Genomic DNA, 17,199 nt, shown 5'->3' on the forward strand with positions numbered 1-17,199 from the left:
CTCTGCTCGCAGAGACAAACGCATCTAATTGCCTGCTTTGGAAAGCCTAATCGGAAGCTCCAGAGAATGCAACCATTTTTCTCTTAACTATCTATGACCTGGAAGCCCCCTCCCGGCTTTGAGTTGTCCTGTCTTTCCATGCAGAACTAATGTACATCTTATATATATTAACTGATGTCTCATTCTCTCTAAAATGTGTAAAACCAAGCTGTGCCTCAACCACCTTGAGCACATGTCATCAGGACCTCCTGAGGCTGTGTCATAGGTATGTGTTCTTAACTTGGTAAAATAAAGTTCCTAAATTGACTGAGACCTGTTTCAGGTAAAGATCGCTTCTCAGATTTTACTTTGCAGGAAGCTGCTATCTCTACCTATAATAAGCAAACCTGATTAAGACTAATTGGATGCATGTAAGAATTATATTAAACCCAATGAAACATACCTATTGAGCATATTATATACATAGACACTCTGTTAGCCAACGCAGAGGATTCAGGAAAAGCAATTTAAAATCTAGCATGGAGATTAAGGTAGATATATAACTATTATTGATGGTAAAGTGAGATGCTGTCATAAAGAGACGATGAGATTGTGGAGCTACAAAAAGAGAGAGAGATCACATTCAGTTGAAAGGAGCAGGGGAAGCTTCTTCTTCTTTTTTTTTTTTTTTTTTTTTTGAGACAGAGTTCTACTCTTGTCCAGGCTGGAGTGCAGGGGCATGACCTCAGTTCACTGCAAAGTCTGTCTCCTGGGTTCAAGGAATTCTCCTGCCTCACTCTCCCGAGTAGCCAGGATTACAGGCGCCTGCCATCACACCTGGCTAATTGAAAGTTTCTAATGAAATTATCTGTGAAAGAACTGAGGGATAAATAGGAGCATCAAAAAGTAATCTATTTTTTCCATAATTGCTAAAGTAGAGAAAAATTATAAAAGACTTTGAAATGCATCAAGAGATTACTGATGACTTCAACAGAAAATTAGGTGGTTTAGACAGGGTCATTGCTCCTTTCATTGTCTTTGAGATATTTTACAACTCTGCAAATTATAGATAATGGATAGCAATGCAAAATAACTCTGACTCATAAACCTGCAAATTAATATTGTCAGGTGGAAATACAATTGATTTCTTTACTTCCATTCCTGTAATAAGCAAGTTTTGTGTTTATTTATTTACTTATATTTTTTAAAAAATATAAGCTTTCAAATAAGTGATTTTATTCCTGTTTATGATTGCAGACGTTTGCAAAATCACAACATCTGAGTTTACCTTAAGAAATAACTTACAGCCAGGTGGGGTGGCTCACGCCTGTAGTCCCAGCTACTCAGGAGGTTGAGGCCGGAAAATCCCTTGAACCTGGGAGGCGGAGGTTGTAGTATACCTAGATCACCAAGCCTGGACAGATTCCTTTGTTTAAATATATATTGTGGAAGGCCGGGTGCGGTGGTGGCTCACGCCTGCAATCCTAGCACTTTGGGAGGCCAAGGCGGGCAGATCATGAGGTCAAGAGTTCAAGACCAGCCTGGCCAACATGGTGAAACCCCATTTCTACTAAGAATACAAAAATTAGCTGGGCATGGTAACTTGCGCTGTAATCCCAGCTACTCGGGAGGCTGAAGCAGGAGAATCGCTTAAACACAGGAGGCAGAGGTTGCAGTGAGCCAAGATCGCACCACTGCACGCCAGCCTGGGCAACAGAGCAAGACTCCATCTTGAAAAATAAATAAATATACACTGTGATGAATAATTTTCCTTTGTGGTAGTTCTGTGATGGGCTGGCTCATTGTGGTTTACATGAGGGGACTTGGTAATGGATCACACACTCACTGTTATGCAAGGGGAGTAACTCTGAAAAAGATTTTAAAAACTTTGCTCAATTTTGCCATCATCTCTGAACCCAGTTGATTACTCAGGCTCATTTTATCAGGAGAATTCTTAGAAATACTGTCCATATCTCCTGAGCCTACAAGCCATTCATGTAATGTGACTCCATTCCTCCTACTCCACCCATGGGACCATCTGACCCAGGTTCCACTGGAAAATTAGGTCTGTTAGGTGTAGGATGAACTGCATTCATTCAAGTATACATGTTATCTCCAGAGTTGGTTGAATGTGATAGACTAGAAATGATGCATGTTCCTGTGGACCTCACCTCCTGGAGAACTTATGTAATTCCCAGGAGATGTTCAGGAGTATGGTACTGAATTGGCACTTGTTGGGTTTGACCAAGCTCTGCCACCAAACAGACCCATGTTCATTCTAGGCATTCCAGAGCCACCTAAAGCATTCACTGGCATCTCATTGTACCTTCATAATTCTGTACTGTTGGAAAACAGATGCTTAGTCCACAAAGAAAAATTAGCACTGAAACAAAGGATTGCCTAGAAAGTAATTTTTATCTTTTTTACTTCCTGCACTGCAGGAAGGATATGCTTGCTAGCCATCTTGCCAAGAGAGTACAATGAACAAAGGAGGAACAGACATGTTTATCCCTTACGCATTTGGGGTCATCCTTACTGCTGTGTCTGATCTCCGTTGGCAGGAGCCAGACCTCACAATCTAAACTAAAACCTGATTGGCTAATAACTTAAAACTTTTCTAAAGAGATAAAAGTAATAGAGAGCTGGGACATGCCATGAGCACATCCAGCACAGATATTTTGGTTAAAGTACAAGGACATAGAATATACTATGTGCCTGTAAGCATGGGATGTCTAACAGCTACATAGGATACAGCTTAACAAAGAGTTATTAGCACACTTATGATTTGTTCTTTAACATGAAAGGAAACTTTAAAGAGGAACTTTTAACTTCCCACAGTACTGATAACCAGAGGTCAGACTGTGGCCCTCAGGGAACCACTCCTCTTGGAGGAGTCATTCTCTGCATCAGCCCACTCATACTTAAATGTCCTTGTTGTCAAGTTAGGTTACACTGGTAGTCATGACTGACGTCCTGGGATACTTCCAAGTGCCTGTTTAGGTATCCTCAATGGGAACTTTGAACTTCCACAGTGCCAGGGTGACATAAAAGAATCATAATGGAAGGTTTTTGGGTGTTTTTGTTTTTTCATAATGGACGGTTTTTGTTTCACTTGAGAGTTCACATGTTTCCCTTGTCTCTGGAGCTGCTGAGTAGAGATCCCAAAATACACAACACCAGGTCCTGGTGGTTCCCTCAGTGTGATTTTTTCTCCATCTTATCTCTGATAAAAATGTTAGGGGTGATTTCTGAGCTCCAACATGGAGCAGATATTCATATATGTGAAGTGCTAACTTTACCCAGGTCTGGCTGTCAGATGGGATAATGCTGTTGTCACTCTTGCCTTTGCTGTACATTCTTGTGCTGAGAATTACTCTCACTGCCATGCACCCGTTAGCCCATCACAGCCACCCCGGGAACAGCCCTGTCCCCATGGCAACCCATGTAGCCACCCTCACTATTGACAGCTTCACACCAATGCCTTTTGCATTTGTTTATATATTTGTTTCCTCATTGTTTATTATATATGTGATATTTTTAATTCTCCTGTGAATCAATTATAGCATCTTACAGCTTCCCTCATTAATTAAAGAGCTATATCTTTGACATGTTAATTTTATAATTATATAAAAGTTATAATTATATCCAATTTTAAAAATTATTCTTTAACACATTTCATCTATGTATAATTTTGAGTAACTCTTTCTTATTCCTTTTTTTGGAGGCAGGATCTTGCTCTGTCACCCAGGCTAAAGTGCTGTGGCATGATCTCGGCTCACCGCAACATCTGCCTCCTGGTTCAAGCAATCTCCTGCCTCAGCCTCCAGAATAGCTGATACTACAGGCTCACACCACCATGCCCAGCTAATTTTTTGTATTTTTAGTAGAGATGGCATCTCACTGTTGCCCAAGCTGGTCAAAATCCTGACCCCAGGCAATCCATCTGCCTCGGTCTCCGGAAGTGCTAGGACTGCAGGCATGAGCCACTGGGCTGAGTAACTCTTTATTGATATACCTTTTCCACTTTTCCCTTACTTTGAGCACTTTCATTTTTAATTTTTTTTAATTAGTTTATTTTTTGAGATGGAGTCTGGCTCTGCGGCCCAGGCTAGAGTGTAGCGGCACAATCTTGGCTCACTGCAACTTCTGCCTCCTGGATGTAAGCAAATATTCTGTCTCAGCCTCCTAAGTAACTGGGATTACAGGTGCATACCACCATGCCTGGCTAATTTTTGTATTTTTATTAGAGACAGGGTTTCACCAAGTTGGTCAGGCTGGTCTTGAACTCCTGACCTTAGGTGATCCACCTACCTCGGCCTCCCAAAGTGCTAGGATTACAGGCATGAACCACTGAGCCCGGCCTCTTTGAACACTTTAATACAGACCTAAAACTATATATAGTATGTGTGGGAATATGTAGGTGGATGTAAAGGATGAGATTAAGAGTTTTTCTTGTAAAGATCTAGCACTCCCAGAATCTTTCCTACCTAATATTCAAACCAAAGATTATTGAAACAGAAGTTTTGAATCAGGAGGTTGTTTTGTAGTCCTTGGTTTCTAAGTGAAAATAAAGCCTTTATTGGAAAAATAGATATTAAATGTAGAATATATTTTCTTTTTGTTTTTTGTTTTTGAGATGGGGTTTCATCGTGTTGGCCAGGCTGGTCTCGAACTCCTTCCTTCCTTCCCTTCCTTCCCTCCCTCCCTCCCTCCCTCTTTTCCTCCCTCCCTCCCTCTCTTCCTCCCTGCTTCCCTCTCTTCCTCCCTCCCTCTCTCTTTCTGTCTTTCTTTCTTTTGAGACAGAGTCTCACTCTGTTGCCCAAGCTAGAGAGCAGTGACACAATCTCGAGTCACTGCAACCTCTACCTCCCAGGTTCAAGTGATTCTCCTGCCTTAGCCTCCCTAGTAACTGGGATTACAGACGTGTGCCACCATGCCTAGCTAATTGTCATATTTTTAGTAGAGGCAGGATTTCGCCATGTTGGCCAGGTTGGTCTTGAACTCCTGACCTCAAGTTTCCACCCACCTCGGCCTCCCAAAGTGCTGGGATTACAGGTGTCAGCCACTGTGCCCAGCCATATTTTGAATTTTCTATAACTAAGTCTTTTATATGTACAAATATCTTTATATGTAAATATAGAAAGATAAATATTTATAGATCTCTCTATATACGTCTTTATTGATTTATAAATATCCCATTTGGGTACAAGTTTTATTTATTATTCATATACTTTCTCCACTATACCAGGACCCTCATTGCTGAAGGGGGCCAAATTCTGAGTAGAGAACATCTTTTTTAGTCTACAGTTGCAGCTGCAGCATTTTTCTTTGATGTCATGTGACCCATTTGTCACTGCTAGTCCTCTGCTGTTCTGCCATCGACACTACATAAGGTTATGGAATCTTCCGGTCCATCTCCTAGTCAAGCCTTACATACATCTTCCCTCAGAGGACTGTCTGCTAGCAGTCTAGTTTCTCCCCACTACCTAGGTTCAGCCCAGAAGTCCAATCAGATTCCTCATGTTACAGCCCTAGTGCCCAGTTTGTCAGCACTAGCACTTCCACACTAGTTTTCTCCTTGCAAAGGTGTGTTGTTCAACCAGGCTCAGCTCTTTCCTGGTGGAACACATAATATCTATCCTTCCCAGTTTCCTCTCACCTATCCCTAATACACAGGAATTATTCTGTCTCCCTGTTTGAACATATAGTATTGTTTCTACAGACCTGGATTCCAGACCAAGAAGACACAAATACTTATTTATATGTTCGTCCCTATTAGTCACCTTCTATTTAGCACCTGAAGCATAAGAAATTCCTGTAAAAATAAGGAGAACTCTAATATGAGAAGTCATCAATACCTTAGAGCTCTCAGCAGCATTTGAGTTTATAAGATGGAACTTCCTTTCATCTCTTAATTATGTCCATAAAACTAATGAAACTTTAATAAGAAATCTAGATTCTATAAATAGGTTTTTGACATCTCCCTCTGTTGCTGGGCTGGAGTGCAGTAGTGCGATCTGGGCTCACTGCAACTTCCCCCTCCCAGGTGCAAGCAATTCTCCTGCCTCAGCCTCTCAAGTAGCTGGGACTACAGGCACACACCACCACATCTGGCTAATTTTTGTATTTTTAATAGAGACGGGGTTTCACCATGTTGACCAGGATGGGCTCAATCTCTTGACCTCATGATCCACCTGCCTTGGCCTCCCAAAGTGCTGGGGTTACAGGTATGAGCCACCGCGACCAGCCTGCTTGTTTGTTTTCAAGTGGAGCAAAGAATAAAGCCCAATATCCAACATCTACGCCTGCTCTAGCTGCATGACATTTACAAAAACAGAGGCCAGACATAAGTGGACAGATTCCAAGAGGAGGGTCCTCTCATGTACAGCTCCTCTCTTGTCTTACTATTGGGTCTCATGCTACTTAAGAGGAGCACAAAGTAGTTTCTTACAGGTTACTAGAAAGCCAGAATAAATAAAAGGAAGGCTTTATAAAAAAAAAAAAAAACATATTCCTACAAAAACTCTGAGTTAATGCCTACTCAGAAAGAAAAGAAAAAGAGAGATGCCAAAACAGATTATGTATTACTTTAATTGAATCTCTGCATATGATTTGATTAAGGTTTTTTTGCCATATTTAAGGTTACAAGACAGTGTATTCATCACGACTTTACATCATATTATGTTCTGGTTATGTAATTATAAAATAATTAAATTGCCTTCATAAAATTATGTGAAAATTCGGTGATTACATTTTAGAAATGGGCTGCTTAATCCTGTTCACTTTCTAACCCGCAATAAAGTTGGCACCACTAGAGAGGGTTGGAAGTGAGACTTAAAGTGAGCATTGCTTGCCATTCTGCCACAAAATCTCCTGCTGTGGAAGATTGGCCCTTTCAAATAACACCAAGCACTAAACTAGTATTTAATTTAAAAGTCTTTTATCAGCAAAGATCCCAACAACCACTTAAACTTCACTGCATGCCAATTGCAACTACCAATTATGAAATCACTGCTAATGTCATCAATAAAATAGGAGGCTTTGAATTGAGGATGAAGGGAGGGTACTGAGACTTAGAGATTGGTAGATCACTACCTTGTTTTTTAAAGAAAAACTCCGTGGTAGTTTGGCTGAAATTAAGATCAGAGGTGTTGAGTCTTTTTTAACAAAAACTTCTTTGGGCAGGTATGTCTCATTCAGTTACTCTTATTCTAATGAACATGCTGGAAGTATAGTGTCCTAAAATCTACCATCCTAAAAAATTAAGTTTATTTTTGTATCTTTTTTTTGAGACCAAATCTCAATCTGTTTCTCAGGCTGGACTGCAATGGTGCAAACAGCTCACTGTAACTTCTGCCTTCTGAGTTCAATTCTCAGGCCTCAGCCTTCAGAGTAGCTGTGACTACAGGCACCCACCACCACACCTGGCTAACTTTTTTGTATTTTTTAATAGAGATGGGGTTTCACTATGTTGGCCAGGCTGGCCTCAAACTCCTGACTTCAAGTGATCCACCCACCTGGGCTTCCCAAAGCAGTGCGACTACAGGCGTGAGCCACTGTGCCTGGCCTTTCCTATCTTAATGATGAAAAGATCAAGACAAAAGAAACCCTTTCTTAACTGAGCATCAGGCAACCATGAGAAGATCAGTGTATTGAAGGGAAACTTCCAAGTGATGGGTGGTATTGGGAAATTAGAGATTTGACCCTTGAATCAGCAGATACATGATATCTCAGCAGACATCAGGTAAGGTTTGAAAGTCATTCATTTAATTACCTATCATTTGAAGTATTTTAGACTTGCCCAGCCACGTTTTACATTTCAATTCACTTTTGCATCTATTAGTTTGTCTGCAAGATCATGACAAAGCACAACAGGAAGAGGTGCTAAGAAAGTCAAGTCCTCTGAGTAAATTTGGTAGGAATCCACCTCTGTCACCAGCTGGCAAGCAGGCGATGATTGACACATGCAGATTTGATCAGCCTGTCAGAACCTGTACAGGAGAGCGCCCTAGGGAAGGCAGAAGTGCTTTGGAAACAGAGCAGCTGGTGAGTGGGATCAGAATAGAGACCTGATCTTGGAAGTATCTCACAGTCAAAGCAAAGCCAGTCTCAAGTTAGAGATCAGCCTTTAAAAGGACAAGCTGATTCTGGGAAACATGACTCATTTAAGTTAGACAGCAGTTTCTGATTTGGGGATGGTTTTTTAAATTTTTGTTTTCTTTCCATTTTGAACTTTCCTAACAGTGGGTCAACTTCTAAATCTATGGTTATTTTTCTCATAGATGTACATTTTTGATACACATAATTGAAGATGTCTTTGTTTTTTCATGTCCAGATGTTTAAAATTTGAGAAAGATAAATTTAAGTGAGAAGAGTTGGAAGAGGGGAGCAGTATTATGGTTTAGATGACATGATCATTTCCATTTTCTTAGGTTATTAACATTTCCTATACCTGGTAGAATCAATGTTTTATTTTAGTGTGACAGAAAGAAGTGGGGTAGCAAAGTTAAAATACCAACATAGCAATTCCTCTGGATACTGAAAGAGTTTTCATCATTTCTGGTTCTCCACAAAGCAGATTAAAGCTTAAAACTTTCAATGAAAACAAAGAGACCCCAGGACTGAATTATCCCAATAGAAGGTTTAAAAAAAAAAACCCAGAATTAGAATGAAACCTGGAGATTCCAAAGCAGACCCCAAGAGCAGGATTTTGTTTTCTGTGATTAAGTGCCATCACTAGATGATGCAGAGCTTTTGTAGGTATCTGTCGCTAGATGGCACTATATAAACACCTTCATTTTCACTTCTCACATCTTCCCAAAGTAGCGAGGAAGGAAGAAAAACATCAGGTAAAGCAATCCTTTTAGTCTTCTTGAAATTGCTGCTGTTTATTAATTTAACTAAACCTTTAATTATAAACCTAAACACCTTGTAACAGATTTTCCAACACCTTAATCCTCTATCAGCAAGTATAGTTCCATTGCCTGGAGATTGGCTCAAAGGCAGCTGTACGTTTGTTATTTGACAGATAGGAAGCTGAATAATAAGAAGGCAAGAAAATTAATAATGTGTGAAAGAGAAGACAGGAAAAAGAAATACACTTACAAGAAAATGTATAATCTTGAATTTTCTTTGGTTTCCATTAAACTGCCGGTGCCTCAGAAGATTGTCAGTTTAATGTTCTATCAGTAGTACCATAATTTATTCTTTTGTTACACCATGAGGATAGAAGACGAAAAGGCCTGTGCTAGCAGGAGGCACAAGAAGAGATTATATATGCAAATAATTCTGTAGCTCTTGTACCAGGAGAGGGTTTGTCTTGTAATATTTTTTTGAAGTTACACAGAAATCTTTGATTGGTCTCCAAAAAGCAAAATTGTGAGGTTAAAAAGAAGAGGGAGAAAGGGAAAGAATATTTGAAAAGAGTATGCAAAGCTATAATAAAAAGTCAGAAGATGGATGATAACTGCAGCATCTGTGATGTTTTTTTTAAGAGCTAAGAATGGAGAGGATGAGGGGGTGGGTAAGGCATGCAAAGCAGTTCGGAGAAGCAAGGGTAAGTGTGTTCAAGCCCGGGCAATTGAGGACAGCTGGTCATATCCAGACAAAATGTTATCTGTGTAGCTGGCAGTGGGCAGGGGTAACCTAGCTAGCCTGGTGCAAGTCAGGTCCGCTACTCCTGGACTCCGCTTCCCAGGAGTGGTGGGCTGTGTTCCATAGAGCTGGGGTGCCACATGCTGCTTTCTGCCCCCAGGAAAGAAGCAGACACTGAGGGAGAATTTTAAAGACTTAAAATTCCTGAGTGGATGACCACATCCCTGCAGCTGGCAGTCCTGTAGCTGGTGGTCCTACTTGTCCAAGAAAGTTAGGAAGGAATGGAGAGATGGAGGAGTTGGAATATGTGGGTAGGTATGGGACTGGGGATGAGTGAGGTGGAAGAGGGCTGGTTAATGAGCTCTCCTCTTCCAGCACACAGTCATTCAGGAAACTTTCTCCTTTCTTCTGTATTTTAGCTTACAAACATTGGCTCCTCTCTGAAAAGGTCACCCTGCTTTTCAGACAGAATTTGTGACTCTTGGCAGCTGGGAATACCTTGGAACTGAAGAGAGCCTATTAGGAGAGAGAAAAAACAGTCATTATTAAGCCAAAAAATGAAGAATGGAGAAAAGATTCACCTCTAAATTTTACTTAATGACAACGAAAATACCAACATTTCTCTTTGATTCATAACCTTAATAAATTCTACTTACGTTCACAATCATTCCAAGGTGTTCTAAAGACACTTTTATATTAGAAAAGAGTTTCATATTAGTTTGAATTACTCTAAGAAAGAAATGCCCTATTCTCGCACTAAAAGTTATGGGAAAATCTATAGCAGAACATTTTTGACTCTCACTAATGAAGAAAGAACCCAATAAGGATTGCTAATTTTGGCAATTAGAGAGTTGTGTTTATGCCCACAATAAAATGTTAAGCTGCTACATCAGAGAAGCCTTGGTTCATTTATTTTGACACAAGTATTTGACATAATTTAGTTTCCTTGGTAAATGATCTGTAGACTCTTCAAAGTGTTGTTAGCTAAAATATTATTAATGTGAATTCATTCAACACACTTCATAATTTTGCTGAGAAATGAGACGAGAACACTGCATTTTGTGGTCCCAAGAGCTGCAGGAGGGGAGCAGAGAGAGGAACAAGGATGAGCAGTGTGAGTGAATTTATTCATTTTATTCAATGAGAGACTGGGAGGCACCAACAATTGAAAAAAGAATTGATGGACTTTGAATTTTCTGCTGTAGTAGTGGAAAGGTGTGACACCTTCCCTCACTCATCATAAAGGTCACAGCCGACACTTGATATTCCTAACAAAAAGACACGTTAACAAGAGAAAAGCATAACACATTTTTAAAATCAAAGTTTTACATGACACAAGAGCCTTCCGAAGTGAAGACCCAAAGTCCTAGGGAAAACTGTCTGTTTTTATGCTCAGGTTCTACAGAGAATGAACAGTTGTATAGATAGGTAACTGGACAAAGGGCTATAACCAAGTGGCAATGGATGAAGGTGGAAAGCTCAGCAAGGCCTGTCCAGATTCATCTTGGCTTCACTGTGTAATGAAACTTCCTCCCTGCCTATGGGGCAGGACCCCTTCTGAAATGAGAATCTTCAAGGAGGAAAAGAGAAGGGAGAGAGTAACCTTTCTAGGTATTATGACTTGCTTTGAAGGAGGAGGCTTCTAGTTTTCATGCCTCACCTTGAAGAAGATGAATTCTGGTTTCTATGACTCACTTCAGGGGAGAGAGAAGGACAAGAGAAAGGAGGGTAGGAAATGTCAGAGAGAGGCTTTGCTTCTGAGCCCATTTCTGAAGCTTTCCAATCTCCTTTAGTTTTATGTACTCAGTATGCCAAAGCACCATACTTTGGGGTATTGTTTTCTGAGCCCCAACACTATCAGTTATCATTCAGTTTCAGCTTGAAAAATGAACTCTGTGATGAATAAGCACACTGGAATAGTCCCTCAAGTATCAACATTTTGCTCAACTAAACTGTTAGCATTGTGAAGAAGGCTTTTGGGAAACAAAATATTGATATATTGACTCTAATTACAAAAAACGTATACCCACAGTCCAACTAACTCCAAATGACCACATTATTGCAGAGTCCCTGGGAAATATTTTGTGGAAGTAAAATTTTGAGGGAGAGGCCGGGCGCAGTGGCTCATGCCTATAATCCCAGCACTTTGGGAGGCAGGCGGATCACGAGGTCAGGCATTTGAGACCAGTCTGGCTAACATAATAAAACCCCGACTCTACTAAAAACACAAAAAGTTAGCTGGGCATGGAGGCGGGCACCTATAATCCCAGCTACTCGGGGGCGGAGGTTGCAGTGAGCCAAGATCACACCTTTACATTCCAGCCTGGGTGACAATTGGAGACTCCGTCTCAAAAAAAAAAAAATTTTTTTTGAGGGAGAAAACATCAGGAAGGCTTGAAATGAGTCACTCTATCCCACAACTTGAACAGTTCTGTCCAGAGCCCAGGTGCTAGGTGTATTTGTGGCTTTGCTTCTGTACAGGAGCTCTTGCTTCTCCACCTGAGCATCTTCTTTCTCATCCTTGCTGTAATTCTCCTTTATTCTCCCACACTGTTATTCCATGAAGTCATCCCCAGGCCCTCTAAGACAGCCCTGCTCCCAGCCAGAATAACAACATCCTCTGAATAGCACCGTCCTTTATCTGAATTGCTTTCAGGTTGCTCTATAACTTACTTTATAACACTTGGTATATATAGCTTTATTCTTCATTAAAATATAAGCTGTTTGCAAGAAGTGACTTTGTCAGAATTACCTTTTCAGGTAACAGACACCCAAATATATTTAAATCACTTCATCTTCATACAGCTCTAGGAATAATATTCCACATGAACTGTGGGGACATTACTGGAATTTTTCCCATCATCCAATGCAATCTAGTTCACAAGTGCTGAAAGCATTCACTTAGTGAATGTTTCCAATGTCTTCATCCATAAGTATTTTATTAGAAGAGCATGCTCTGTGTCCCAGAGCCATGATGACCAATTGTCGCAATTTGTGCAGAACTAAGGAGTTTCCCAAGATGTGGGATTTTCGGTGCTAAAATGGGGACTACCTCTGTCTACCACATTATTCCCCTCTTTATTTTCCCACAAGGACAAGAAATGTATCCTTTCTGTGTCTCAGTGCTATTGTAGAGGGTTTTCAGAAAAATAGGGCAATGTGAAGAAAGCAAGGCTTCACACTACAGCCCAGAGGTTCATGGAAAACTTTGGCACCCTCTTCATAAGGACGGTATCAGGTAAACTGGGATGGTTGGTCACCCTAACCCTGCTCCCCAGCCCCCTGAATATTCTTCTGTTAGAGCTCTCATAAATGTAGAGTAATCTTTGATTTTCTTGTGTATATCTCTCACTAGACTATGTTTCTTATCTCTGTGTATCTCTAGCATCTAGCACAGTGCCTAGTACTTAACTGGTACTCTATAAATGGTTGGGGAGTGGATAAGAATGAAATAATATATGCATGAAGAAGTAGAAAGGCTGCAGTGAGCCATGATTGCGCCACTGCACTCCACACTCCAACCTGAGTGACAGAGCGAGACCCTGAAAACCAAGGAATGAACGAACGAAAGAAAGAGAGAGAAAGAGAGAGAGCAAGCAAGCAACATTTTTTCCTCTTTATTTCCCCACAAGGACAAAATATATCCTATCTGTGTCTCAGTCACATTGTAGAGGGTTTTCAGAAAAATAGGGCAAAGTGAAGAAAGCAAGGCTTCAAACTATAGCCCAGAGGTTCATGGAAAACCTTGAGACCCTCTTCATAAGAGGCACAAGGGACATATCACGAGCACCCTCCTCTCTTGTGTAACTCAAATGTTTTCTCTTTTAAGAAGGCTTCTTTCACCCTCCTCCCACTCTGGACAGAGTCAGATGCTTCCCACTCTGGGCTTCAATAGCATCTGTTTCTCTGCTACTCTGAGGGCATCTTGAACCATCTGTACCTTATTCATTTTTGGATCACCAGAAGCTGGCATTATATCTGGTCTATAGTAGGTGCTTGTTAAATGAATAAAAGCAAATGTTGAAAGCACAGGGAAATTTATTCACAAGCATTCCATAAGACAGAGATAGAAATGAGAGGGGCTTCACTGAACTGAGTTGGGGTAAAAAATAAAGAAAGAGGCCAGGCACTTGTGGCTCACATCTGTAATTCCAGCACTCTGGGAGACAGGGGCTGGTGGATTGCCTGAGCTCAGGAGTTTGAGACCAACCTGGGCAACATAGCGAAACCCCATCTCTACCAAAAATACATAAAATGAACCAGGCATGGTGGAACATGTGCCTGTGGTTCCAGCTACTGGGGAGGCTGAGGCAGGAGAATCTCCTCATCCTGGGAGATGGAGGTTGCAGTGAGCTGCGATCACCACTGCACTCCAACCTGAATGGATGAAGGAGTGAGATCCTGTCTCAAAAAAAAAAAAAAAAAAGAAAGAAAGAAAGAAGGAAGGAAAGAAAGATGGAAGGAAGGAAGGAAGGCGAGAGAAAAAGAAAAGAAGGAAGGAAATGAAATGAAATGGGCTAAATTTAAGAAGATACTCATAACAGCAACTTAGGTTGAGTAAGCACTTTGCATTCATTGTTTCATTTAATCCCCACAACAAAACTCTTAATATTTAAATTATCCCTGTTTTAAAAAGGAGAATATTGAAGGTCAGAGATTAAATAATTGTCATAGGTCACAGTTCATAAGTGGTACAGACCAAGGTGATTTTATATTCCATTTCATTTGACTTGGATTAAGGAGTGTGGGAAAGTAGCTCCAAGCATACATCAGAGATAGAGGGGGGATGGGCAGGAAGTACTGAGGAGGATATTACTAAGACTGTTTTAAAAGAGCTGTGGAACAATCACTCCCAAAATTCCCTTTGGAATATGATAAGTACATATGACTTCCTCAAAGCTCTCACCTTGAAGGAATTCCACTTATGAAAATGAGAATCCTTAAGAGAAAGGAACGTTTGAAAAGGATCCTAGGGCTCAAAGTGTGTGTGTGTGTGTGTAGATGGTGAGGTGTTCAAGATTAGATTTAGTTATATTATATTAGCTGTGCAAACAAAAAACCCCCAAAACCTTCCTTACTTCCTATACCCGCAGTGGAGTTAGAGGAAAGTGAAGAAACAAGAGAGACTTATTTCTTAAAATTTTCCTGAAATACATGTAGTACTTTAACCATCTTTAAGTACGTAGGGTTCAATGTCAAAACAACAGACTAACTTGCCAATTTAAGTAACTTCTGGATTAAACAATTGTGTTCTGAAAAATATTTCGTCAATTCCGGGGTCATCTCTTGTGTTAGTCTGTTTTCACACTGCTATAAAAATACTACCTGAGACTGGGCATTTATAAACAAAAGAGGTTTAATTGACTCACAGTTCCACATGGCTAGAGAGGCCTCAGGAAACAGTCATGGCAGAAGGCGAAGGAGAAGTGAGTATCTTTTCACTAGGCAGCAAGAAACAGAGAGAGAGAGAGAGAGAGAGAGAGAGAGAGAGAGAGAGAACACAAGTGCAGCAGAAACTGCCACTTTTAAACCATCAGATCTCCTGAGAACTCCATCACTATCAGGAGAACAAAATGGGGAAACCCGCCCCTATGATTCAATCGCCTCCTACCAGGTGCCTCCCTCTACCTGGGGATTACAATTGGAGATGGGATTTGGGTGGGGACACAGAGTCAATCCATATCAGCTCTGTACTGGGGATATTCCTCCCTCTTTGTTTTTCTACTCAAGATAGCATTTGTAGGGGAAAGTTCTCTTGGCAGTGCAGGCACTAGGCATTCATATATGATTTTTTATTGGTCTTTGTGACCTGATGCATAGTGAGAAGTGATCTCTGGACTAGTATCCTCTGAAGTGTAACTGGAAAGTCCATTCTGCCTCTGGCTGTTCCTACCAGCATCCTTCCTCTATGCTGCACTCCAAGAGTTGCACATCCAACTTCTGACTGTATTTTCTGGAGGGGGAAAGACTTTGTTTTCTTTCCTTTGTATCATATCCTTCTTTTTCCTGGTAGCACTAGGCACAACGGCTTAGCCTTTATGGTGGATGAGTTATCTTCTCCACATCTTGAAAAAACTCTGATTTGCATTTGCCAAGTATGGCTCTTGATAAGGGAGCCTTGTCATAACTTGAAAAGAGGAATTACTGTGGACTAAACAAAACATTACTGTTATCAAATATATAAAGAAAACTTTGAAACTGACAACATTAGATCAATGATTGTAAAACATCTTTACTAGATTTTATGTAAATTCAATCTTAAAAGAAAAAAGAGTATGAAACCATTCTTTTTATTCAGAAAATGAGCCGAAGAAAAACAATGTAAATATTTAATGAGCCTCCTTCATGTGCTTGGCATGCATCTTATTGGCTATATGTCCAAAAATTGTATTTAGGAAATGAGGGGAAACCCAGAAGTAGGTAATGACTCCACCAACACACACACAATTTTACTATAAATAACATGCTATGCTCCTACTTTTCACTTTGTTTTAGTCAGAGAAGCAATGGAAGGCTAAAAGTAAGTCTATAGGTTTTGATTCAGAACCATAGATTACATGTTCTTTACTTCTGAAAGAAAAACTTTTGAAAGGCAAAGGAAACATTTTACTTTACTAGTCTATAGAATAATTATGGAAGTTTTGTTCATTTCAAAAAGAGTATTCAATTCTATTTTGAATCTTTTGCCTTTAGAAATTTCCATGAAAGTTTTCTTTGACAATGAATTCATTATGTTCTAAGGTTTTTAAAAATTATTAGTCTTCTATATTTGATAATTACATTCTGATATATACTGTATCAAGTATATTAAGAATGAAAGCTTTCTTAATGTTTAATATCCACTTTTGACATTTTTGTCTTTTCTGGAATGAAATCGTGTGAACCAATGATAGGTATCAATTTAATTAAAACTGCACAATGACTGAGTTTTTAATATTGAGATTAGTTGGACATTGATATCTCAGGCATAGCTGTTTAATTTTCATTAATATTAGGACAAGAAAAATTTTTATAAACAGCATTCATATTTCCAGTTTTCCAGAAGCATTTTAATGTGGAAAAGGAAGGAGATCAAAAGATGATGGAAAGAACATGAGTTTTAACAGAAAGAATTCATCTGAAAATATAAAGACATAGCTAACTTTAGCTACACCAAACCAAATTGAATGGAACAAATGTTAACTCTAACATTGTCTTAAGCTTATGCATGTTTTCCTGGTTGCTCTGATTTATTTTGCTGCTGATATGGTTAATACATCGTTTTTATTTAACTTGTTTGTTTTATCCTTATTCACGTAGAGTATCAATCAGGTAAGGAATTGGGCATTGCAACTTTCTAAAAACTAGATAAATTTTTATGGTAGTTGCCTGTCAATTTCAAATTAATCTGTACCAAAGAGCTTCCGTTTTCCTCTACTTCCTTACCTTCTCTGCTGGACCTTAGTCACTTTACAATAGACCACAGAAAAGGAGGCAAAATCTCTCATCCTTTTCAAATCTATTTTAGGCTCATGGATCAATATATCCTGAACACAAACTTTGAGAAATTACAGAGACCTTTACCTTTTTTTATATTTTTCTAAATATAAAAGTCAAGGAAGGAGTAGAATGGGCAGAAGGCAGCAA

The 17,199-nt window shown here is 39.8% G+C and overlaps 1 pseudogene; it reads right to left on the minus strand.

Moving 5' to 3' along the window:
• Positions 1-1,813: 1,813 nt before the first annotated feature.
• Positions 1,814-3,335, minus strand: LOC144582268 (single-stranded DNA-binding protein 2-like; annotated as a pseudogene).
• Positions 3,336-17,199: the final 13,864 nt, after the last annotated feature.

The sequence above is a fragment of the Callithrix jacchus genome, chromosome 4, assembly GCF_049354715.1.
Source record: "Callithrix jacchus isolate 240 chromosome 4, calJac240_pri, whole genome shotgun sequence".
Taxonomy (NCBI): domain Eukaryota; kingdom Metazoa; phylum Chordata; class Mammalia; order Primates; family Cebidae; genus Callithrix; species Callithrix jacchus.